Source organism: Bufo gargarizans, chromosome 1 (assembly GCF_014858855.1).
Source record: "Bufo gargarizans isolate SCDJY-AF-19 chromosome 1, ASM1485885v1, whole genome shotgun sequence".
NCBI lineage: Eukaryota > Metazoa > Chordata > Amphibia > Anura > Bufonidae > Bufo > Bufo gargarizans.
In genome coordinates this window covers 192,136,165-192,156,408 of record NC_058080.1, presented here as the reverse complement: position 1 = coordinate 192,156,408, position 20,244 = coordinate 192,136,165, and the positions used below count along the sequence as shown (strand labels likewise).

At 49.1% G+C, this 20,244-nt stretch overlaps 1 protein-coding gene across 3 annotated transcripts in view; it reads right to left on the bottom strand.

The window, feature by feature from the left end:
* Positions 1 to 20,244, bottom strand: part of INPP4B (inositol polyphosphate-4-phosphatase type II B) — a 700,458-nt gene that overhangs the window by 567,049 nt on the left and 113,165 nt on the right. The gene's annotated exons all lie outside the window — the stretch shown is intronic.

The window sequence follows — 20,244 nt, the reverse complement described above, 5'->3', positions numbered from 1 at the left end:
CCAGAAGGTTGTCTGGTGTGGGATTCGACTTTTTTGCGAGTAAATGAGCCATAATTCAGGTCTAATCTAGAAATTTTGCACAAATGTCGCAGTTGCCATGAAAATGTTGCAGTTGCCATAGCTGACATATTAAAATACTGTATAAACTTCAAAATGCTTGGCCAAAGTGTGGAGTTTTTCCCAACTGGCAACATGTGGTTTTCAGTATACAATGTATAATTTTTGTGTGTAACACAATAAAAAAATGCAATTGAAAAACTGTGTGTGCAAAAGTTGCATGAATAACCCAATCCATATAACAAAGAAATAACTAGTATCAACTTGATATAGCTAAAAGAAAGGTTAAATATCCCACACACAGGCTTGTCATATATATATATATATATATATATATATATATATATATATATATTTTTTTTATTTTTTTTTATTTTTTTTTATGTTCTTTGTATATTGTTAAAGAAATAAACAAAATCTGACCGAATGTTGTCCTGCTGCCTTACATGATAGTAATACTAATCTTTATTGTGATGGATTTGATATTGCTCTTTACAAAATACCCATTACACTTGTTTATTATGCCTTAACAAAATCACCATTAAACTTCAAATTTCTCCAAAGCCGTAAAGACTGCTGCCAAAAAGCTTAATCCGTAGAGGACCTCGGCAGTACATGTTCGGTGCTGGTGGACGTGACTTAAAGACCACCAAAGAACAGTCACTGACAGCCTTGCCCCTACTCTATACGCTGGCATTGATGAAAACACAGATTCTGGTGTATTAACCCCTTGTATGTCACGGTCAAAGCTGACCACGGCAAGCAGGGGGTTTGCGGAGGGTACGGCTTCCCTCCGCTTTCCCATCGGGTCCCCGTGCTGCAGTGACGGGGACTTGATAGCAGAGAAGGCAGCCCGATAACTTCCATAGGCATCGGGGCTTGCCTTCTACGGGAGCCTGTGAGTACCAATTAGTCATCTCTTCCCGCAAAAAAAATGAGACCCTACCTAAGACAATTATCCCCCCCCAAAAAATATATGGCTTTCAGAATATGGAGACAATAAATTATTTATTATTAGAGTTGAGCGAACACCTGGATGTTCGGGTTCGAGAAGTTCGGCCGAACTTCCCGAAAATGTTCGGGTTCGGGATCCGAACCCGATCCGAACTTCGTCCCGAACCCGAACCCCATTGAAGTCAATGGGGACCCGAACTTTTCGGCACTAAAAAGGCTGTAAAACAGCCCAGGAAAGGGCTAGAGGGCTGCAAAAGGCAGCAACATGTAGGTAAATCCCCTGCAAACAAATGTGGATAGGGAAATGAATTAAAATAAAAATTAAATAAATAAAAATTAACCAAAATCAATTGGAGAGAGGTCCCATAGCAGAGAATCTGGCTTCCCGTCACCCACCACTGGAACAGTCCATTCTCAGATATTTAGGCCCCGGAACCCAGGCAGAGGAGAGAGGTCCCGTAACAGAGAATCTGGCTTCATGTCAGCATAGAATCAGTAGCATGTCATAGCAGAGAATCAGGCTTCACGTCAGCCACCACTGCAACAGTCCATTGTCATAAATTTAGGCCAAGCACCCAGGCAGAGGAGAGAGGTCCCGTAACAGACAATCTGGCTTCATGTCAGCAGAGAATCAGTCTTCATATCATAGCAGAGAATCAGGCTTCACGTCACCCACCACTGTAAGAGTCCATTTTCATAAATTTAGGCCCAGCACCCAGGCAGAGGAGAGAGGTCCCGTAACAGACAATCTGGCTTCATGTCAGCAGAGAATCAGTCTTCATGTCATAGCAAAGAATCAGGCTTCACGTCACCCACCACTGTAAGAGTCCATTTTTATAAGTTTAGGCCAAGCACCCAGGCAGAGGAGAGAGGTCCCGTAACAGACAATCTGGCTTCATGTCAGTAGAGAATCAGTCTGCATGTCATAGCAGAGAATCAGGCTTCACGTCACCCACCACTGCAACAGTCCATTTTTATAAGTTTAGGCCAAGCACCCAGGCAGAGGAGAGAGGTCCCGTAACAGACAATCTGGCTTCATGTCAGTAGAGAATCAGTCTGCATGTCATAGCAGAGAATCAGGCTTCACGTGACCCACCACTGCAACAGTCCATTGACATATATTTAGGCCCAGCACCCAGGCAGAGGAGAGAGGTCCCGTAACAGACAATCTGGCTTCATGTCAGCAGAGAATTAGTCTGCATGTCATAGCAGAGAATGAGGCTTCACGTCACCCACCACTGCAACAGTCCATTGGCATATATTTAGGCCCAGCACCCAGGCAGAGGAGAGAGGTCCCGTAACAGACAATCTGGCTTCATGTCAGCAGAGAATTAGTCTGCATGTCATAGCAGAGAATGAGGCTTCACGTCAGCCACCACTGCAACAGTCCATTGGCATATATTTAGGCCCAGCACCCAGGCAGAGGAGAGAGGTCCCGTAACAGACAATCTGGCTTCATGTCAGCAGAGAATCAGTCTTCATGTCATAGCAGAGAATCAGGCTTCACGTCACCCACCACTGTAAGAGTCCATTTTTATAAATTTAGGCCCAGCACCCAGGCAGAGGAGAGAGGTCCCGTAACAGAGGATCTGGCTTCATGTCAGCAGAGAATCAGTCTGCATGTCATAGCAGAGAATCAGGCTTCACGTCACCCAACATTGGAACAGTCCATTGGCATATATTTAGGCCCCGGCACCCAGACAGAGGAGAGGTTCATTCAACTTTGGGTAGCCTCGCAATATAATGGTAAAATGAAAATAAAAATAGGATTGAATGAGGAAGTGCCCTGGAGTCCAATAATATATGGTTAAGGGGAGGTAGTTAATGTCTAATCTGGACAAGGGACGGACAGATCCTGTGGGATCCATGCCTGGTTCATTTTTATGAACGTCAGCTTGTCCACATTGGCTGTAGACAGGCGGCTGCGTTTGTCTGTAATGACGCCCCCTGCCGTGCTGAATACAAGTTCAGACAAAACGCTGGCCGCCGGGCAGGCCAGCACCTCCAAGGCATAAAAGGCTAGCTCTGGCCACGTGGACAATTTAGAGACCCAGAAGTTGAATGGGGCCGAACCATCAGTCAGTACGTGGAGGGGTGTGCACATGTACTGTTCCACCATGTTAGTGAAATGTTGCCTCCTGCTAACACGTTGCGTATCAGGTGGTGGTGCAGTTAGCTGTGGCGTGTTGACAAAAGTTTTCCACATCTCTGCCATGCTAACCCTGCCCTCAGAGGAGCTGGCATTGACACAGCTGCCTTGGCGACCTCTTGCTCCTCCTCTGCCTTGGCCTTGGGCTTCCACTTGTTCCCCTGTGACATTTGGGAATGCTCTCAGTAGCACGTCTACCAACGTGCGCTTGTACTCGCGCATCTTCCTATCACGCTCCAGTGCAGGAAGTAAGGTGGGCACATTGTCTTTGTAGCGTGGATCCAACAGGGTGGCAACCCAGTAGTCCGCACACTTTAAAATGTGGGCAACTCTGCTGTCGTTGCGCAGGCACTGCAGCATGTAGTCGCTCATGTGTGCCAGGCTGCCCAGGGGTAAGGACAAGCTGTCCTCTGTGGGAGGCGTATCGTCATCGTCCTGCCTTTCCCCCCAGCCACGCACCAGTGATGGACCCGAGCTGCGTTGGGTGCCACCCCGCTGTGACCATGCTTCATCCTCATCCTCCTCCACCTCCTCCTCATCCTCGTCCTCCAGTAGTGGGCCCTGGCTGGCCACATTTGTACCTGGCCTCTGCTGTTGCCAAAAACCTCCCTCTGAGTCACTTCGAAGAGACTGGCCTGAAAGTGCTAAAAATGACCCCTCTTCCTCCTCCTCCTCCTCCTCCTCCTGGGCCACCTCCTCTTCCATCATCGCCCTAAGTGTTTTCTCAAGGAGACATAGAAGTGGTATTGTAACGCTGATAACGGCGTCATCGCCACTGGCCATGTTGGTGGAGTACTCGAAACAGCGCAACAGGGCACACAGGTCTCGCATGGAGGCCCAGTCATTGGTGGTGAAGTGGTGCTGTTCTGTAGTGCGACTGACCCGTGCGTGCTGCAGCTGAAACTCCACTATGGCCTGCTGCTGCTCGCACAGTCTGTCCAGCATGTGCAAGGTGGAGTTCCACCTGGTGGGCACGTCGCATATGAAGCGGTGAGCGGGAAGGCCGAGGTTACGCTGTAGCGCAGACAGGCGAGCAGCAGCAGGATGTGAACGCCGGAAGCGCGAACAGACGGCCCGCACTTTATGCAGCAGCTCTGACATGTCGGGGTAGTTGTGTATGAACTTCTGCACCACCAAATTCAGCACATTCGCCAAGCAAGGGATGTGCGTCAAATTGGCTAGTCCCAGAGCTGCAACGAGATTTCGCCCATTATCACACACCACCAGGCCGGGCTTGAGGCTCACCGGCAGCAACCACTCGTCGGTCTGTTGTTCTATACCCCGCCACAACTCCTGTGCGGTGTGGGGCCTGTCCCCCAAACATATGAGTTTCAGAATGGCCTGCTGACGTTGGTGGTGAAGGTGTGTGGCTGACTGGATGAGCAGGTGGAAGAAGAGGAGGAGGAAGCCGAGAAGGAGGAGGTGGCAACAGGAGGCAAAGAATGTTGCCCTGCGATCCTTGGCGGCGGAAGGACGTGCGCCAAACAGCTCTCCGCCTGGGGCCCAGCTGCCACTACATTTACCCAGTGTGCAGTTAGGGAGATATAGCGTCCCTGGCCGTGCTTACTGGTCCACGTATCTGTGGATAGGTGGACCTTGCTACAGATGGCGTTGCGCAGTGCACACTTGATTTTATCGGATACTTGGTTGTGCAGGGAAGGCACGGCTCTCTTGGAGAAGTAGTGGCGGCTGGGAACAACATACTGTGGGACAGCAAGCGACATGAGCTGTTTGAAGCTGTCTGTGTCCACCAGCCTAAATGACAGCATTTCATAGGCCAGAAGTTTAGAAATGCTGGCATTCAGGGCCAGGGATCGAGGGTGGCTAGGTGGGAATTTACGCTTTCTCTCAAATGTTTGTGAGATGGAGAGCTGAACGCTGCCGTGTGACATGGTTGAGACGCTTGGTGACGGAGGTGGTGGTGGTGGTGTTGGTGGTACATCCCCTGTTTGCTGGGCGGCAGGTGCCAACGTTCCTCCAGAGGCGGAGGAAGAGGCCGAGGCGGCAGCAGCAGAAGAGGTAGCAGGGGGAGCCTGAGTGACTTCCTTGGTTTTAAGGTGTTTACTCCACTGCAGTTCATGCTTTGCATGCAGGTGCCTGGTCATGCAGGTTGTGCTCAGGTTCAGAACGTTAATGCCTCGCTTCAGGCTCTGATGGCACAGCGTGCAAACCACTCGGGTCTTGTCGTCAGCACATTGTTTGAAGAAGTGCCATGCCAGGGAACTCCTTGAAGCTGCCTTTGGGGTGCTCGGTCCCAGATGGCGGCGGTCAGTACCAGGCGGAGTCTCTTGGCGGCGGGTGTTCTGCTTTTGCCCACTGCTCCCTCTTTTGCTACGCTGTTGGCTCGGTCTCACCACTGCCTCTTCCTCCGAACTGTGAAAGTCAGTGGCACGACCTTCATTCCATGTGGGGTCTAGGACCTCATCGTCCCCTGCATCGTCTTCCACCCAGTCTTGATCCCTGACCTCCTGTTCAGTCTGCACACTGCAGAAAGACGCAGCAGTTGGCACCTGTGTTTCATCATCATCAGAGACATGCTGAGGTGGTATTCCCATGTCCTCATCATCAGGAAACATAAGTGGTTGTGCGTCAGTGCATTCTATGTCTTTCACCGCTGGGGAAGGGCTAGGTGGATGCCTTTGGGAAACCCTGCCAGCGGAGTCTTCAAACAGCATAAGAGACTGCTGCATAACTTGAGGCTGAGACAGTTTCCCTGGTATGCATGGGGGTGATGTGACAGACTGATGGGGTTGGTTTTCAGGCGCCATCTGTGCGCTTTCTGCAGAAGACTGGGTGGGAGATAATGTGAACGTGCTGGATTCACTGTCGGCCACCCAATTGACTAATGCCTGTACCTGCTCAGGCCTTACCATCCTTAGAACGGCATTGGGCCCCACCATATATCGCTGTAAATTCTGGCGGCTACTGGGACCTGAGGTAGTTGGTACACTAGGACGTGTGGATGTGGCAGAACGGCCACGTCCTCTCCCAGCACCAGAGGGTCCACTAACACCACCACGACCATGTCCACGTCCGCGTCCCTTACTAGATGTTTTCCTCATTGTTATGGTTCACCACAACAACAAAAATATTATTTGGCCCAATGTATTGTATTCAAATTCAGCGGGATATAAATTTGAGGCCTAGTATTTAGGCGCTGGGTGACCGGTATGGATTTAGTGACAGAATTAGACTTGGAAATGCACAGTAGTGTGTGTGTGAAGTTATTCTGAATGACCCTATGTGCACCTTGAATATTATATACCCTTTTAGGGATAGATTTCAAATAGCTCTGATATAGCAGAAACCACTAAATTATGAAATTGCTAAATTGGGAATTGTATTTCAACCCAGAACAAAAAATGTGCTTTGACGGACACTAAATAACTTTCCCAGCCACAACAGTACAGCGGTAACGAGAGATTTAGCGGGATATAAATTTGAGGCCTAGTATTTAGGCGCTGGGTGACCGGTATGGATTTAGTGACAGAATTAGACTGGGATATGGCCAAAAAAAAACCACACTATTGCTGGTTAAATGCACTTGGTGATGGGCGCAGCTTGCCCCTGATGTAGTATATGGCCAAAAAATGAACAGACTATTGCTGGTTAAATGCACTTGGTGTCACAGCTTGACCAACCACACTACTGAGGGTTAAATGCACTTGGTGACGGGCGCAGCTTGCCCCTGATGTAGTATATGGCCAAAAAATGAACAGACTATTGCTGGTTAAATGCACTTGGTGCGATAGCTTGACCAACCACACTACTCAGGGTTAAATGCACTTGGTGACGGGCGCAGCTTGCCCCTGATGTAGTATATGGCCAAAAAATGAACAGAATATTGCTGGTTAAATGCACTTGGTGACGGGCGCAGCTTGCCCCTGATTTAGTATATGGCCAAAAAATGAACAGACTATTGCTGGTTAAATGCACTTGGTGTGATAGCTTGACCAACCACACTACTGAGGGTTAAATGCACTTGGTGACGGGCGCAGCTTGCCCCTGATGTAGTATATGGCCAAAAAATGAACAGACTATTGCTGGTTAAATGCACTTGGTGACGGGCGCAGCTTGCCCCTGATTTAGTATATGGCCAAAAAATGAACAGACTATTGCTGGTTAAATGCACTTGGTGTGATAGCTTGACCAACCACACTACTGAGGGTTAAATGCACTTGGTGACGGGCGCAGCTTGCCCCTGATGTAGTATATGGCCAAAAAATAAACAGACTATTGCTGGTTAAATGCACTTGGTGTGACAGCTTCACCCTGATGTAGGCTTTAGCCAAAAAACAACCACACCATTGAGGGTTAAATGCACTTGGTCGCAGCTTGTGCTGGCGCACCACAAGACACAAAATGGCCGCCGATCACCCCAGAAAAATGTGACTGACAAACGGTCTGGGCAGCCTAAAAACAGTGAGCAATTGAGTATCAGCAGCTCAATGATCCACAGCTGCAGATCGATCAATAATCAAGTACTTTGGAGGAGTTAATCTGCCTAATCTCGCCCTACTGTCGCAGCCGCAACCTCTCCCTACGCTAATCAGAGCAGAGTGACGGGCGGCGCTATGTGACTCCAGCTTAAATAGAGGCTGGGTCACATGGTGCTCTGGCCAATCACAGCCATGCCAATAGTAGGCATGGCTGTGATGGCCTCTTGGGGCAAGTAGTATGACGCTTGTTGATTGGCTGCTTTGCAACCTTTCAAAAAGCGCCAAGAAAGCGTCACAAAAGCGCCAAGAAAGCGACGAACACCGAACCCGGACTTTTACGAAAATGTAACAGTTCGAGTTCGCTCATCCCTATTTATTATGTAAAACTGAAACAAACCCAAAAAAGTCATATTTGGTATGGTTGCATCTGTAACAACCTGCTTTATAAAAATAGCACATGATCTAACCTGTCAGATGAACATTGTAAAAAACAAAAACAAAACGGTGCCAAAACAGCTATTTTTTGTTGCCTTGCCTCACAAAGAGTGTAATATAGAGCAATCAAAAATCATACATATACTAAAATAGTACCAACAAAATTGCCACCTTATCCCATAGTTTCCAAAATGAGGTCACTTTTTAAAAGTTTTTACTCTAAGGGTGCATCAGGGGGTCTTAAAATGTGACATGGCAACTTAAAATTATCCCAGTGAAATCTGCCCTCCAAAAAAAATATGGCGCTTCTTTTCTTCAGTGCCCTGCCGTACGTCTTTACAGTGGTTTACAATCAGAAATGGGGTGTTTCTGTAAACTGCAGTATCACGGTAATACATATTGAGTTTTGTTTGGTTGTTAACCCTTGTTTTGTAACCAGGAAAAAATGGATTAAAACGGAAAATCTGCAAAAAAAAATTGAAATTCTGGAATTTCATCTACATTTTCCTTTAATTCTTGTGGAACACCTAAAGGGTTGGCAAAGTTTGTAAAATCAGTATTGAATACCTTGAGGGGTGTAGTTTCTAAAATTGTGCCATTTATGGGTGGTTCTATTATGTAAGCCCAACAGTGACTTCATAACTGAACTGGTCCTTAAAAAAAAAAGTGGGTTTTGGAAATTATCAGAAAATTTTCTTTGCTTCTAAAATTCTAAGCCTTCTAACGTCCCCAAAAAATAAAATGGCATTCACAAAATGATACAAACATAAAGTAGACATATGAGAAATGTAAAGTAATAACTATTGTATGAGGTATCACTATCTTTTTTAAAAGCAGAGAACTTGAAATTTGGCAAGTTGCACATTTTTCCCATTTGTTTTGGCAAATTTGGGATTTTTTATAAATAAAAAGGAAATATATTGACTGAAACTTACCACTATTATAAAGAATAATGTATCCAGAGAAAACCATCTCAGACTGGCTTGGATAAGTAAAAGCGTTCCAAAGATATTACCACATAAAGTGACACGTCAAATTTCCAAAATACGGCCTGGTCCTTAAGGTGAAATATGGCAGGGTCCTGAAAGGGTTAAAGTGTAGGTTGTCCTCAAGTAAACCAACAATTACAGTGTATACAGTGGTCTCTCAACTTGCAATATTATGACTCTATGGCAAACTGTTTATTGGTTTCAAAGCCCCAAAATATAATCCCAAGATAAAAGAATATGAAAAGTCAAAGGCTATGTACACATTTTGTGGCAATTTTTTTTAATTATTGCATCTTACTCAATTTGGGTTAAGAATAATTTTATCAAACCGCTTTTATTAAAAATATTGAGCACTTCTGTCACAAAGGGGTAACTGTTTTTCTAGCTGTGTGACTGGCACTTTCACTAAACCTAAACCTATTACTTAAAAGGTAATGAAAAACGTATTTAAGCCACATTCTTATTAGTAAGATAAGAACGGAGCTATTTATAAGGTAAGAGATCAGCGATAAGGAGTCCGTCAGGTGAACTGGCTGACGGAGCAGAGAGAAAATTTAGATCCTGCTACTAGAGCGTCTCAGTCCTGTGCAGATAAAAAAAGGCTACAAATTTTGAATAAAGACTAATTCCATTTTTAGCTCAAAATGAGTACAATGCAATAATAAAATAAATTGCTCCCAAAGATGAAAAGGAAGACCTTACATATAACAGTCAGTAATAAATGCTGGAAGCTATAAATCACTTTTTATGATGAGTGTAGGGTCATATATAGCACACTTTGTTCCAGAAAAATAAAATGGAGCCTCCTTCACCTGACATCCAAAGAAAAAGCCAAGACCTTACATATAACAGTCTGTAATAAATGCTGGAAGCTATAAATCACTTTTTATGATAAGTGTAGGGTCCTATATAGCACACTGTGTTCCAGAAAAATAAAATGGAGCCTCCCTCACCTGACATCCAAAGAAAAAGCCCATCCTGGCAAAGACAGAGGACAGTGCGGGACATGTAGTCCTGCACTGTAACAGAGACATGGCCATACTTTGCATTGTACGTTGAGTCTGGTTTAAGCTTACAATTACCCAGGAAAGACCATTGTAAGCTATAAATATTGTACCCGAGGCCATTGTATCTTGAGGGACCACTCAAGACAGCAAAAGGAACCCATGCTCATTATTATGATCATGATAACGAATGTAGAGTAGCAATGGAGAATTCAGTCACGAGTGTACTTTGGCAGCCTTTACTCTTTCTATGAAGCAGCACACATGGATTGCCATAAAACAACTTGTTTATCGTCTGAAGCTAAATCTGATGGAAATCTGAAGTCTGGTGGTATTGCAAGCACTGGACACCCAGGGCATTTGCTGAAAGACATGGATGCTTCAGAGACAGGGACACAGTTACATTTTACTGCGTAACTCATGTATAATATTAAGTGCAGTTATACCTAAATTTTCAGACCGTTACAGTGATCACATGTGCAATGTATTTCCATAAAATAGGCAGTGATTTATGTAAAAATACCAATTTATTTTCAGTGTTCCTGCGTCCTCATGAAATCCTCTTAATTCCAAGCAGTATGTTATGTACAGCATAATTCTGCTATGCCACAGTTCACCAGCCCAGTCATATCATGCCAGAGTGTTGGCAGTAGTAACCAGCGACCACAAGCTCAGTTGGTCAATAGAGATGAGCGAATCGAAGCTGACGAAGTGGAATTCGTTACGAATTACAGGAAAAATTCGATACGCACAGAATGAGAATTTCCTCGCGCTTCGTAGTGACAAATCACTTTTTTCCTAAAATTGTGGTTGCACATGTGAGGACATGAAGAAAGGAAGTCTGGGAAAGTGGGATCACCCATACTGACATGCATGCAGGCAATCAGCAGCCAGCCAGACCTGTGATGTCACAGCCATATAAATACGGCAGCCATCATAGATTCTGCCATTCACCAGCGTACTTAGTGCAGGGAGAGACGTGTCTGCAGGTGCTAGGGACAATGCAGGGAAAGATTATTCAAGGTGTGGGGAAATCAATCCACAGCATTTCTGTTGAACAGGTTTCAGTTGTGGGGGTTACAACCTGGGTAATAGGAACAATCTGTTTACACTTTACTGCACTGACTGGCAATGCAAATTGCCATTATACAGCTGAGTAATTCCAGCAAACCGTTATTAGGGTGCAAGTGCTGTTTGGTACAGGCATTAACATGGTTGATTACAAGGAAATATTTATACGTTTTATTTGCCCTAGTGTGGTGCAGTTATACTGTATTTTCTAAAGCATTTTTTGGCTTTTATTAGTGGGAAAAAAAGGCCTTTTTAGTCATTATGTGGTAAAGTGCTAAAATTATAGCCCTTTTTGTCGTGTATTAGTGACAAAAGTAAAGCTAGCATGGCCGGAAGTCAGCAGCATGGCAGCAGTGGGAGGTCGGGAGCCTACCTGCCCGGAAAGTAGCGGTGCAGGTGCTCAAGGAGGCAGCGGCGGTAGCAGTCAGTCAGTGCTTACTGTTGGGGGTAAAATCACATACTCGGTGGTGTGGCAGTTTTTCTTTAAGCCCCCGGAGGAGATGAACGTGCCCGTATGTAGAATATTGGGCAGAGGGTGAGGCGTGGCCAGAGTGCCAATGTTGGCACTACGGCCCTGCGTCAACATATGCAGCGTTGCTATAAAGTGGCCTGGGACAACCGTGGCTCTGATGTGGTGGTCCAGCCTGCCGCAGTAACCGCTGCATCACCCACTGGCACGCATCCGATTTCTGGCAGTCAAGGCTCCACCACCTCAGCCGAAGAGAGCCATCTGTCCTTCCTATTATCTGCCGGTCCTGATGCTCCTGCTCCTCCTCCTCGTCATGCATTCCATCAGCAAATCGATCACCGAAGCGATTGCCAAGAGAGAACAGTATGCAGAGAACAGTATGCAAGCACTCATTCAACGGCGCAGAAGCTGAACGTGCTCCTGTCCAAGTTGCTGGTTCTGCAGTCCCTCCCTTTCCAAGTGGTGGACTCTGCACCTTTCAGAGAACTGATGGCATGTGCCAAGCCGAGGTGGAGAGTCCAAAGCCGTCATACCTTTGCCAAAAAGGCTGTACAAGCCCTGTACACACATGCAGTACAGAAGGTGGACCAGTCCTTGAGCCTGTCATTGTCTGCTAAAGTCCAAGGCAGCGCGGACGTGTGGAGCTGTAACTATGATCAGGGACAATACATGTCCTTTTCAGCCACTGGGTGTATGTGGTTCCTGCACAGCCACACCAGCAACTTGGCCAGGTGACGCTGCTTCCGCCTCCATGTTGCCACGCTGTTGGTCCAGCAACAATGTCCACCTCTGCCTACTCATCCTCCACCCTGTCCTCAGCCTCCACTGCAGGAACAATGCACAGTGACCCTCCAGCAAACCACATGTGCAGGGCATGGCGGTGTCACGCTGTTCTGCACCCCATTTGCCTGGGCAAACAAAGTCACACAGGGGAGGAAATTCTCCATGTCCTTCAGCAAGAAATCGAATCCTGGCTTTCTCCGCAACAACTGAAAATTGGAACCATGGTGACAAACAATGGGAAGAACTTTGTGTTGGCGCTGAGCCATGAACCCTGCATGGCACACGTGTTCAATCTGGTTGTCAAGTGGTTCCTTAAAGAGGACCTTTCACCAGAAAAAAACTTCTAAACTAACTATACAGACATGTAGAGCGGCGCCCAGGGACCCCCCTGCACTTACTGTTAAACCTGGGCGCTGCTCCGTTCTCCCGTTATAGCCTCCGGTATCTTCATAATTAGGCTCCACCCAGGGGAACCTGCCGGCGCCTCCTTCTCCCATGCTGCAGCGCTGGCCAATCACAGCGCTCAGCTCATAGCCCGAGAGGCTTTTTTCTCTCTCAGGCTATGAGCTGAGCGCTGCGATTGGCCAGCGCTACAGCATGGGAGAATGAGCCGACGGTAGGTTCCCCTGGGTGGAGCCTAACTATGAAAATACCTGAGGCAATAACGGGAGAACAGAGCGGCGCCCATAAATGTCTGCATAGTTAGTTTAGAAGTTTTATTCTGGTGAAAGGTCCTCTTTAAGTCTTCCGCCCATCTGCAAGACATCCTAAAAATGGCCAGGAAACTTTGCATGCACTTTAACCACTTGTACACCACAAAGCACACCCTCCTTGAGCTGCAGCGGCAGAACGGCATCCCCCAACTTAGGCTGATATGCAACGTTTCCACCCGTTGGAATTCCACCCTCCATACTTTGGGCAAACTGTACGAACAGAGAAAGTCCATCGTGGACTTCTCATGCTGTTCCCACCCTCCCTACTTCATGGCTGGGCCACTATTTAGCCTTTTTGTATTGGCTCACATCATCATTTATTTGACCCTTCCTCTGATCTGTCAGAAGGAAGGTAAAATGAGACGCACCACGGATCCTGTCTGTGTAGCAGCTGTAAGGCCTATATGGTCCCATCAGAATTGGCTTGTGATTTGGTAGCCAAAAGCAGGAGTAGATACAAAACACAGATGACTTGCAAATATTCCATTCACGTGTCATCTCTGTTTTGGATCCACTCCTGTTTTTTTTGCCATTAGCAATACTGATGGATTACTGACAAATGCTGACCGATTTTTGTGGGTTACTGTTCTGACGGATCAGAGGAAGGGCAAACTAATCAGTGACTAGTAATGAGTGGCAGGGGGAATATTCGAATTCATGATATTTCGCAAATGTTTTGTAGAATATTGTAGAATATTCATCGAATATTCGCAAATTCAAATATTCATTATATTTCTACATTCTTTTTTTTTTCCATTATATTCTACAATTCTTTTTTTTGTAAGAGAAAATAATAAAATTTACAGAATACTGAACCCAAACCCGAACTTCTGTGAAGAAGTCCGGGTACCAAACATGCAGATTTTTCTCATGCGCGTGCAAGACGCATTAAAACGCTTTGCACTCGCGGGGAAAAATTGTTTTCCTACAATGCACCCGCATCTTTTCCCGCAACGCCTGTGTGAAACCAGCCTAAGAATTCTGCAGTAACGGAGGCATGAATAATCACAGGAATAGCATAGTTAGGCGCAGCTGACATTAGCACATCGCTAATCAGCCAGTTTAATAGTGAAACCCTTTAAGTGATTTGTGCAACACTTATTAAAAGTAGCAAGTTTTTTAATAAAGTGCAACCGGAACTAACAGTCACAAAATGCAATCTATACCTGATCATGGCATAGATTTATGCCAAAATTTTAGCTATTTAGAGGCGTTCTTCTTAATAAATGTGAATTGAAGTACGTTTCCTTGGAGACCACGTCAACATTTCTATTCTCATTTCAAATCTGTCAAAAGAAAAAAGTTTTACGTTTTGGTGCCAATTTCTCAAATCATAATTTATGACTTTTTGGCTCTGTTTAAGCCAAAAACTGCTGTAAATTGTTTAGTAATTATGGGTTGTTGTCTATAAAGCGCTTCCCATGAAAACATTTTCTAGTTGTTGTAGTTAATTGGGCATTTTCCACAAGGAAATGTAACAATACATTTACAACTGCGTGCTTTAATTTTCTTTACCCACTTTGCCAGATGCTCCAATACAGGCATATCACGATCGCTGGCAGATCATCTTTAAGATCAAAAATGTTCTTAAATGGTATCTCCAAAAGATGCTGAAATTCTTATTTCCCTCTGTCTCCTTCATCAGGACTTCTGGCAGGAGACAAGAACGTCAGCAACAACTGAGATATCCTTCAGGAATATGAGAAACATACCTTCAGTCAGATGTGTCTTTTGACTTACTATCCTAACCTTACATTTAAATGAAAGACCTTCTTACTTAGAGCAGCAATAGAGAGGAGTGTAGACAGCTCATCTGCCGTAATTAGATCATTAGAGTATGCATAGCTATGTTGGCTGCAGCAGAATTCTGATGACAGCAGCAATAGCATGACACAGTTTCACTCACCAGCAATCATCAAAGTGTATTATTTACGAAATCCGGGCTCTGGTACATACATAGATTATAGATAATGCTAGTACTATGAGGAGCACAAGCATAATTCATAAAGGCTAAAGCTACAGATCTATATACGGAAAACCTGCAATGATTGTCACCAACTTATTTGTGAGGGCTCCAGTGATGTTGCGGTCTTAGTTGCGGTCTTAGTGAGACGCAATGCCAGGCTGTGCCCTCTGTGACGCACTACCTAAGCCTTGGCCCCAGGTCCATAGTTATGAAGATCTTACTGTTTCTCTCCACAGCATGTAAGGGTGGCCCAAGCAGAGTAGTATATTAGCACAGGAACCAGACAGGTGGCAGATTTTACACAACTTTACTCCAGTAATGAAATATATTTGTGGCAGGGGCTGAGGTGTACATTGGCGTGGAGTCGGGAGGGATGCCTATCACCCTCCATGATCCATCTGGCTGAACTGTGCCCGGAGCCAGTGCGGGGTAGGCCTGAATAAGTGGGCCACCCAAGAGAGTGAAATGAAAGAAAGAAGGGTCGGGAGGGTGGGGCATGAAGCGACCGTCCTCAGGGGGAGGTCGCGTGGAAAGATATAGCCAGCAGCCCCGCCCACAAATACAGGCTGTAACCAGCCTTAATACTTGTGGCAGGGGCTGAGGTGTACATTGGCGTGGAGTCGGGAGGGATGCCTATCACCCTCCATGATCCATCTGGCTGAACTGTGCCCGGAGCCAGTGCGGGGTAGGCCTGAATAAGTGGGCAAAAAGACTACCCACGCTGTAGGAGGGAAATAGTTAATTGGACCGACCGACACGGGAAGTAACAAGGGCCAGGGTGATTCAGGCAGGAGCTGGGCTGTTAAATGACCTGAGCGAGCCGGGAAGGCACTGGGTAGTTGGTAAAGTGACGGTCCAGGATGACAGCGGAAGGGCAAGCTTGGGCGATCCAGGATGAGAAAGGCAACGTGGGCCTGGGCGATCCAGGATGAGAGAGGCAACGTGGGCCTGGGCGATCCAGGATGAGAGAGGCAACGTGGGCCTGGGCGATCCAGGATGAGAGAGGCAACGTGGGCCTGGGCGATGCCGAATGACAGACAGGGCGAGCCTGGGCGATCCAGGATGACAGGAGCAGCGCGAGCCTGGGCGAACCAGGATGACAGGAGCAGCGCGAGCCTGGGCGAACCAGGATGACAGGAGCAGCGCGAGCCTGGGCGAGCCAGGATGACAGGAGCAGCGCGAGCCTGGGCGAGCCAGGATGACAGGAGCAGAGCGAGCCTGGGCGATCCAGGATGACAGGAGCAGAGCGAGCTGGGCGATCCAGGATGACAGGAGCAGAGCGAGCCTGGGCGATCCAGGATGACAGGAGCAGAGCGAGCCTGGGCGATCCAGGAAGACAGGAGCAGAGCGAGCCTGGGCGATCCAGGAAGACAGGAGCAGAGCGAGCCTGGGCGATCCAGGAAGACAGGAGCAGAGCGAGCCTGGGCGATCCAGGAAGACAGGAGCAGAGCGAGCCTGGGCGATCCAGGAAGACAGGAGCAGAGCGAGCCTGGGCGATCCAGGAAGACAGGAGCAGAGCGAGCCTGGGCGATCCAGGATGACAGGAGCAGAGCGAGCCTGGGCGATCCAGGATGACAAGGGCAGAGCGAGCCTGGGCGATCCAGGGTGACAGGAGCAGGGCGAGTCTGGGCGAACCAAGATGACGGGAGCAGGGCAAGCCTGGGCGATCCAGGACGACAGGGGCGGAGCGAGCCTGGGCGATCCAGGATGACAGGGGCGGAGCGAGCCTGGACGATCCAGGATGACAGGGGCGGAGCGAGCCTGGACGATCCAGGATGACAGGGGCGGAGCGAGCCTGGACGATCCAGGATGACAGGGGCGGAGCGAGCCTGGGCGATCCAGGAAGACAGGAGCAGAGCGAGCCTGGGCGATCCAGGAAGACAGGAGCAGAGCGAGCCTGGGCGATCCAGGATGACAGGGGCGGAGCGAGCCTGGACGATCCAGGATGACAGGAGCAGAGCGAGCCTGGGCGATCCAGGATGACAGGAGCAGAGCGAGCTGGGCGATCCAGGATGACAGGAGCAGAGCGAGCCTGGGCGATCCAGGATGACAGGAGCAGAGCGAGCCTGGGCGATCCAGGAAGACAGGAGCAGAGCGAGCCTGGGCGATCCAGGAAGACAGGAGCAGAGCGAGCCTGGGCGATCCAGGATGACAGGAGCAGCGCGAGCCTGGGCGAACCAGGATGACAGGAGCAGCGCGAGCCTGGGCGAGCCAGGATGACAGGAGCAGCGCGAGCCTGGGCGAGCCAGGATGACAGGAGCAGAGCGAGCCTGGGCGATCCAGGATGACAGGAGCAGAGCGAGCTGGGCGATCCAGGATGACAGGAGCAGAGCGAGCCTGGGCGATCCAGGATGACAGGAGCAGAGCGAGCCTGGGCGATCCAGGAAGACAGGAGCAGAGCGAGCCTGGGCGATCCAGGAAGACAGGAGCAGAGCGAGCCTGGGTGATCCAGGATGACAGGAGCAGAGCGAGCCTGGGCGATCCAGGATGACAAGGGCAGGGCGAGTCTGGGCGAACCAAGATGACGGGAGCAGGGCGAGCCTGGGCGATCCAGGACGACAGGGGCGGAGCGAGCCTGGGCGATCCAGGATGACAGGGGCGGAGCAAGCCTGGACGATCCAGGATGACAGGGGCGGAGCGAGCCTGGACGATCCAGGATGACAGGGGCGGAGCGAGCCTGGACGATCCAGGATGACAGGGGCGGAGCGAGCCTGGACGATCCAGGATGACAGGGGCGGAGCGAGCCTGGACGATCCAGGATGACAGGGGCGGAGCGAGCCTGGGCGATCCAGGATGACAGGGGCGGAGCGAGTCTGGGCGAACCAGAATGACAGGAGCAGAGCGAGCCTGGGCGATCCAGGATGGCAGAGACAGAGCGAGCCTGGGCGATCCAGAATAACAGGGGCGCAGCGAACCTGGGCGATCCAGGATGACAAGAGCTGAGCGAGCCTGGGCGATCCAGGATGACAGGAGCTGAGCGAGCCTGGGCGAACCACGATGACAGAAGCAGAGCGAGCCTGGGCGATCCAGGATGGCAGAGACAGAGCGAGCCTGGGCGATCCAGGATGGCAGAGACAGAGCGAGCCTGGGCGACCCAGGACGACAGAACGGGCCAGGGCGATCCTGGATGACAGGGGTAGAGCGAGCCTGGGCGGACCCGCCAGGGGACTTCGGATGACGTGAGAGTGTGTCAAGAAGCAGGGAAGACAGACAGAAGAGGTATGCATGATACCTGAAGAGTTCGGGAAGCTGATGAGCGGCTACTTGGCTGATCGGGAGGACTGAGTATCAGACAGAACCGCAGCCGTGTTTGATTTAAGAAAATAGTGCCCAAAATGGTACATTAGGAAACCGGAAAATAGCACGGCAACTGAACCCCACTACTAAGACAACCTTCATGGGGTTAGCTACACTTTTTTTTTTTTTTTTTTTTTCGTTCTGTTCCCAGGAATAGAAGCTCTGGCATACGCTCCCTCCCCTCTCTGTCTTCATACTTGACTCTCCCCCCAGCAGAAGCAGGACCAGCCCACTCCCACCGGAATGGAAAAACAGGCCGGCAAGCCCCGTGCCTGCCAACTGATGCCAACCATGGCTCCTCGGCTGAAATGCACTGTGAAATAAATGAAAAATAGAAAACAATACATGCAATTCTACCTGATTACAGTTGGAGATGCCCCCAGGTCCGGTGTACTGAGGAAGTACTTGTACCAATTAGATTTTATTCTTATTATTTTAATAGACACCGCTTTAGGAGAGACAGGAAGAGAAGGAAGATGGGGGAACGGAGGGCCGTGGACAGGGAGCAAGGAAGGATGACAGAGGCAGCGTGGGCCTGGGCGATCCAGGATGACAGAGGCAGCGTGGGCCTGGGCGATCCAGGATGACAGAGGCAGCGTGGGCCTGGGCGATCCAGGATGACAGAGGCAGCGTGGGCCTGGGCGATCCAGGATGACAGAGGCAGCGTGGGCCTGGGTGATCCAGGATGACAGAGGCAGCGTGGGCCTGGGCGATCCAGGATGACAGAGGCAGCGTGGGCCAGAGACAGCGTGTACCTGGGAGATCCAGGATGACAGAGACAGAACGAGCCTGGGTGATCCAGGGAGACTACAGATGAAGTGTGAGAGTGAGACAAGAAGCATGGAAAACGGACAAAATGACGTGTGCGTGATACCTGAAGAAATTCGGGAAGCTGAGCAGCAACTTGGCCGAACCGGAAGACTGGATATCAGACGGTACTGCAGCCCTATTCATTTTGGAAAAATTTATCAGCACCTAGATGAAGACAACAAGCTCATGAAGACAGCCCCGAGCCCGAAATGGCACATAAGACAACCGGAACAGCCGCTGCACCTGAGAAAGGAAAGGCCCGTTTAAGGGTTATCGCGCCCTCCCCCATACATGTGGCAGGGCGGAAAAACATGGCAGAGCCACACGCATGTGCACAGGAGGGCAGCACGAGACAGCTGTGCCAGGTACCGGAGCATGGAGGGTGGCACAACACCGCTAAGCCGTGTAATGCGCCCAGGAGGGTGGCATAAGATAGGGGTGCCGCACACGTGTGCACAGGAGCGTGGCATCACACCACTGCGCTATAACCAAGTGCTCAGTAGGGTGGAATGGAGAAACAGGCCGGCCAGCCCCGTGCCTGCTAACCATGGCTTCTCGGCTGGAATGTACTGCAAAATAAATGAAAAATAGAAACAATACATGCAATTATACCTGATTACAGTTGTAGATACCCCCAGGTCCGGTGAACTAAAGAAGAACTTGTACCAATTAGCTTTAATATTGTCATTATTCTTAAACATTGCTTTAGGAGAGCAGGGAAGAGAAAAAAGATGCGGGACCGGAGGACCGGGCGGGGAGCGAGGAAGGATGACAGAGGCAGCGTGGGCCTGGGTGATCCAGGATGACAGAGGCAGAACGGGCCTGGGTGATCCAGGATGACAGAGGCAGAACGGGTCTGGGTGATCCAGGATGACCGAGGCAGAACGGGCCTGGGTGATCCAGGATGACAGAGGCAGAACGGGCCTGGGTGATCCAGGATGACAGAGGCAGAACGGGCCTGGGTGATCCAGGATGACAGAGGCAGAACGGGCCTGGGTGATCCAGGATGACAGAGGCAGAACGGGCCTGGGTGATCCAGGATGACAGAGGCAGAACGGGCCTGGGTGATCCAGGATGACAGAGGCAGAACGGGCCTGGGTGATCCAGG